The sequence below is a fragment of the Pediculus humanus genome, genomic scaffold (genome assembly GCF_000006295.1).
Source record: "Pediculus humanus corporis 1103172108190 genomic scaffold, whole genome shotgun sequence".
In the NCBI taxonomy this organism is placed as follows: Eukaryota; Metazoa; Arthropoda; class Insecta; order Psocodea; family Pediculidae; genus Pediculus; species Pediculus humanus.
The window spans coordinates 25,715-32,814 of record NW_002987760.1 but is presented as its reverse complement, the minus strand read 5'-3'; positions in this window follow the sequence as shown (position 1 = coordinate 32,814).

Sequence of the window (7,100 nt, the reverse complement as noted above, 5' to 3'; positions counted from 1 at the left end):
ACTCAAAAAAAAAAAAAACTTTCAATTTTTAAAATTGTAAATAAAAAAAATTATTGTTTATAATTTTTGTATGGATGTGTATTTAATTATGTTTAATTAAATACCTGAATACCTGTACCTTTAATCAATGTTTAAATGATAATAAAAATTTTTTTTTCTTGTTTTCTGAACAATTTTGGGTGGCCTTTTTTTTTTAAATAATAAATTTAAAATGACTTACATAAAATAATAATAATAATTTTTTTTCAAAGGTTTCGATTTGACTTATTGATTTTTACTCCCCATTATTTCTTTTTTCCATAATTCTTCCCCCCCCCCCTAATTTCTTTCATTTTAATACAGACTCACATAAAATTATTTCTACCAATGTAATAATAATAATAATAATAATCAGGTCATAAACATCACCGATAAAAAATTACTTTTGTTTTTTTTTTTTTTTTAGTAAATGATGACTCGACGAGTGAGAGAGTGAGAGAGAGAGATAGGGATTATTAACGATGTTGATGATTATGAAAATAATTATGGGAACCCCCCACACAAAAAAAAAAAGGAAACTAAAATGTTTTAATTTATACGCAATCTTCTTTTTTTTTCTAGAAAAAAATTTATTGCATGAATAAGGCCCCCAAAACATAAAAATTGTGACCGAAAAATAATTGTTTCGTTTTTTTATCTTCACGACTAAAAAACTTTTTTAATGGTTTTCTTATTATTATTATTATTATTGTTTGTTTGTTTGTTGTTTGTTGTTGTTGTGTTTTTACTTCTTTACCTTATTGAATTTTTTTTTTGTTTTAAGGTTAATTCGTGACAAAATATTTCCATTCGACAAAAATCTTTATATTACCTTTTTAAAAATCATAAAATTTTTTTTTTTAATAGAAAAACTCGTAAAATAATAATAATAATAATAATAATAATAATAATAATAATAATAATAATAATAATAATAATAATAATAATAATAATAACAATAGTTTATTTTAGGTTAAGTGTGTGACAAGGACAATAATATAAAAAAACATTAAAAATAATCAAAGAAATATTTTCTATTATTATTATTTTTTCAATTAAGATTTTTTTTTTTTTTCAATATTTTCAAACGAGATTATTAAATCTATTTATTATTATTATTATTATTAAGTGAATGACTAAAGACTTTTTTTTATTTATTTTGATTCAATTGATCGGTTGGTTGGCCGTTTAGTAAGTCAGTCAGTCAGTCATTCAGTCAATCAGTTTAAATGATAAATTTTTTTTTTTTTTCTTTAAAAGTAATCGTTTAAATCTCCCGCCAAAATGATTTATTGATTTTTTTATTATCTTAACATTTAAACCCTTTTTGATAAACTTTAATTAAAAAAAAAAAAAATTTATTTTTTATAAAATATTATTATTGTGAATTTAAAAAATAAAAATGGCGGATAAATCGAATAAAAGTTTTTTTTTTTTTTTTAAATTATTAGTTTTAAATTCAAATAAGTTTTAAAAAAAGGAGGAGGAGGAGAGAAACGTGGCAGTAGACAAAATAACTAACTCAAACACCACGTTTTCAATTTACATAGAATAAAATAATAACATAGAGTAAACAAGTAAAAAAATTTTTTTTGTGTCTTAAATTGCAAAACGTATAAATTTAAAATGGTACGAACGATATGACGTGACTAATTAAAATTTTGATTCATTTATTAATTACATTTAATTTAGATTATTATTATTATTATTATTATTATTATTATTATTATAAATGCACACTAGACCGTATCAAATTTTTAATGGTTTCTCTCTCTTTTCCCTCCCCCCCCCGTATTGCTTTTCGTACACCTTTTCGAAATTAAATCCGGCACAAATATTTTATATATGGAAAAGTAAATAAATAAATAAATAAAAAGAAATTTCTAGAATAAAAATAAACATTCGGGAGCAATGAATGAATACACGTTGTTTTCACAGGGGGTAAAGGAAAAAATAAAAAATGCGTACCTGAAAATACGTGGGAACGAATAAAAAAAAAAAATTTCTTGTTGTTGTTGTTTTGGATAATTTCCACTCGTTTTATCTCATTGTATGTGTAAACGTTTTTTGCAAAATACGCCCCCCTCTCCTCCCCCCAGTAAAATATTTCATTCAAACATGTCATTCATTAATTATAATTCAATAATTATTTAAATAACGACGACGACGACGATAATAATAATAATAATATAATTTATTTATTATAAATTCAGGTCGTAAGGAAACGTTTTTTTTTTTTTTTTTTTTTTTTTTTTTTTTTAAAATTTAAAACTTAAACCGTTAAATTTAAAATATCTTCGGCTAAATAAATTTAAATTTAATCGAATTAAATTATTATCAGTATATATAAAAAAAAATTAATTTTAATACCGTTTCGGGACACAAACCGGTCATAAATATGTCAAAAAATGCGACTTTTTGTGAGAAAATGAGCGGGGGAAAAAAAAAAAAAAAAACAAATATGGAAAGAAGTTTTCTTTATAATTTATTATTATTATTATTATCATTATTATCATCATCATTTAATTTTAGTATTCGTTGTCGAGTGTGATAAAAAAAAAATTAAACAATAAAAATATTTAATTTAATTTAATTTTTTTGTTCGTCGTCTGCAAACTATTTACAAATAATAGGTAATCAAGTGACGTCACGACAATGATGATAATAATAATTTTGTTTTTTAAATTCATTCGATGATGATTTTTTCTTGTAAACTTGAATTTTATATTTGGTAAACCAACCGAAAAAAAAAAAAAAAACTGAAAAATATTGTTCAGATCGGGTCAGACATGCATGCGGACAATGTTTATCGGTTGAATCCTGTGTGAGTCTGCCTAAAGGTGTCATATATAATAAACATCTTTAAACAAGATTAAAAAAAAAAAAAAAAAATCAAATGTGAGATGAAGAAGGGAAGTCACGTATGTGAACGCGGCCATACTTAAAAGGGAAACAAAAATAATAATAATAATAATTTTTGTCGTAAACCTTTTATAAACGATAAAAGGTATTTAGCAACAAAAAAAAAAAACGATCTGTATATATATATATAAATTTTTTTTTTTGTTACGTTGGGGTAAAAAAATAAATAATAATAATAATAATGATAAAAAGGTACGAAAAAAAAAAAAAGAAGGAGAGGAAGGAGAAGTAGAAAAAAAATATTTCTTTTATTTTGTAATATTTTTCGATAGCGAAAGAATCTTTTTTCTTTTTGGGAATACCTTTTGACACGAACAGCATGAACCTGTCTTTTGAAACCTGAATACCATCCGAACATCCAACCACCCAACCATTCAACCAGTCAGACCTTTTGAGCACATCTATACATTTTATAGATTTTTGATTATCACGAAAAGGTGTAACACATTTTTTTTTTTTTCCAATCAAATCACCATCTCGTTTATTATCATCATCATCATCATCGTTGTTTTTTTTTCATATTAAAAACGACGGTTAAATTTAAATTGTATTGTTCGAAAGTACGTTGTGAATATTTTTGTACGAACTGACACGAATGTAAAATAATAATAATAATAAAAGTTTTTCTATTATATTTTCATATTAAAAAATATTTCCGAAGTGAAAAAAAAATTTGTTTTTATTTTTAACAATATAACGGAAACAAAAAGAAAAAAAATTATTCTTAGAAAGAATTATAAATAAGGTGCAAAAGATATTTATTAAACTCTCTCTCTCTTTCTATCTACCTACGTACCTGTTTTTTTTTTATTTCGATGTCACGAACTTTGCTTTCAAATAAGAAACGTAACAAATCGCCATCATAAAAAATAAAAAGAATATGTGGGATATTGATAATTGAACGTGGCATTAGATTATAATTACATTTCCTACTTTAAAATTTTCTTTTCTTTTTAAAAAAATGTTTGATTATCATTCCGCGTCATAATTTTTTTAAAAACACAAAAAGCAAATATATTATTTATAGTATTATCCCCGTTAATTTTTATTTTAATAAAAAATTATTTATTATTATTATTATTATTGTTATTATTATTATTATTAATCCAAATAAAAAAAATTGTTGTTTTAGAGGGACATTTATCATTTTTTTTTTTACTTAAAACCAACAAACAACGGGTTTGTATAAAAAAGATTAAATTTTTTTTTTGTTTAAAAAAAACTTGAATAATACCAAAATTAAGTTTTACAAAAAAATTTCTAAAATAATATTAATAAACAAGAAAGAAAACAAACCGTGAGAAAAAAAAATGCGTGTGTGCGATAATAATAATAATAATAAAAAGAAAATGGCGGATGGAAAAGTTTAATAAAAACATAATTAAAAATTGAAAAAAAAAAAAAATCGGAATTTACGTATGAACTGATTACAAAAAAAAAAAATTTTTTTTAATTTACTCTGATTTGTCGTCATATCGTTCACTCTTCTTCTCCCACGTGAAAGTGTCAAAAGAATAATAATAATAATAATAATAATAATAATAATAATAATAATAATAATAATAATAATAATAATAATAATAATAATAATAATAAATGAGGTGATTTTTTTTCCTGCGGATTTAAAAAAGTTTTTTTTTTTTATTATCGAATTTTAAGTAGGTATAAATAAATAAATAAATAAATAAATTTCTTAATGTTTTCGTACCCGTTCATTCTTCTTACACGTTTTTCTCCTTTCCCCTCCCCCCACCATTTCTCCTCTTTTTTAAAGTTCCAATCAATGAATCAAAATAAAAAAAAATTTTATTTATTACCGTAAAATTGTTGGCATTTTTTTTTCTTCTTTTTTTTATCGATTAATAAATTTTATTAACTTTAAATATGAATAAAAAAAAATCCGAAACAAATGGAAAATTAACCCTTTTTATTTATTTATTTATTATTATTATCATTATTATTATTATTATTATTATTATTTGCGTGTTTTTTTTTTTTTTTTAATTCGACACGAATTTTTTTCCCTTTGAAAACCTCGGTAATTACCTCTCATTAAATTTACAATAAGGGAAAAAAACTCAGAGACCCAAAGAACTAAAAAAAACTGTGACACGATTAAATGTCAAATGTCAAATATTTTGCCGAGGGGGGAGGGAAGGGGTAGAGGTAAGGGGAGGGGGAAGAGGTCAAATTTTTTTTTTTTTTTTTATTCGATACGAAATATTTTGTTCTGACAAAACAAAACGGAAATAAATTAAAAAACTTTCTTCCATATTTTTAAATATTTGAATTTTGTTTTGTAAAAAAACAAAATGGACGTAAATTTCTCTGTACTATTGATTATTATTATTATTATTATTATTATTATTATGGAATACATGACGTGTAAATAGTAATATAATAACCGGTAATAAAATTTTTTTAAAAATAAATTTTATTAAAAATCAGTCAACACACGAATTTTCCAAACGTGAAATGAAATTTAATATATCATTAAAAAAAAAAAAAAACGTTTTTGAATTTTTATTAAAATAATAATAATAATAATAATTAACATTCATTAAGACATTTAATAAAATTTTTTAAAATCGCAATTTATAAATAAAAAAAAAAAAAAATTTTTTTATAATAAAAACGAGTTTTTTAAACTTTAAAAAAAAAAAAACTCGCGAGTTCGAGAGCATCCAAAAAAAAAAAAAAAAAATTACTTCTCCTTTATTACCGCGTTTCCTCGTCTTTTTTTTTAAAAATAATTAATTGTTACGAAATAATAATAATAATAATAATAATAATAATAATAATAATAATAATAATAATAATAATAATAATAATAATAATTTTAAACGTTTACAACATAAGTAAATTTATTTATTTATTTATTAAATTTAAAAATTTTCTTATCGTTTAAAAAAGTGATAAAGTAAACGATGATAAATTTTATTATTATTATTATTATTATTATTTCTTTGAGATTTTTTTTATGCAAAGGAAACAAAACGTTTTAATAATACTGACGAGTTTTCCATGACGTCATTCATTCATTCATATCAATAAAAAAAAAAAAATAGTTAATAGTTATTAATAAATTATCATTCTAATCATGTTTGTGCGAGTGCGAGTGAGTAAAAACCTGGAAAATTCTCAAAAAAGTGTAATTTTTTTCCCATTAAATATCCATATATGGATAAAAAAAAATATGGCGTATATATATATATATATATATATATATATATGAAAAAATTATTAATAATAATAATAATATAATGGTTATTAAATTGTTTTCTTTAAAAAAATTATTAATTGATTTTAATAATACATAATAAAAAATAATAATAAAAATTTCCCCTCAACGTATATAAAAAAAGAAAATTCTTTATTTTTTTAAATTTATTATAATTATTGACCGCCTTATTTTTTTTTTTTTTTTAAATTAAATTTTTAGTTTGCAAAATAATAATAATAATAATAATAATAATAATAATAATAATAATAATAATAATAATAATAATTACGTTTGTTCGTAACGGATTTTTTCCCGACTTTTTTTTAATCTAATAACGTCAACGAAAAAGTTTCGCCATTTTGTTTTATAAATAAAATAATATTTAACTTAACATTTATAAGAAAAACAAAATGGCGGCGATCGTAGTAATGACGTCGAACGTACGTATAATGAATTACACTTTGCTGTTTTTCGTTTAATTTACATTTGAATAAAAAAAAAAAAAATGCAAAATATCGTGCGAAAAAGGGTCGGATAAAGGATTCTTTTTTTTTTTTTGTTTAAACAAAAGAAAATCGTTATAAATAAATAAAAATCGGTGAATGAGGGGGAGGGGAGGGGGGTTTATAATCATTACACATTCACCGACTTTTACAATATTTTTTATAGGTGGACAGTGATGACGTAATGATAATTTCCCACGGACTAAGATGATGTTACATTTCCGTATGTATATATATATATATATATATATATATATATACTGATTGCTTTACATAATATTATAGTAAATAATAAAAGTCGTTTTGTAATAATAATAATAATAATAATATAACATATATAAATGCAAAAACGTTAAGTTAACTTACCCATATTGTGCTGGTAATACGGCTGGATATCCGGCTCTAATACCTGGGAAACGGAAAACCTAAAAAAA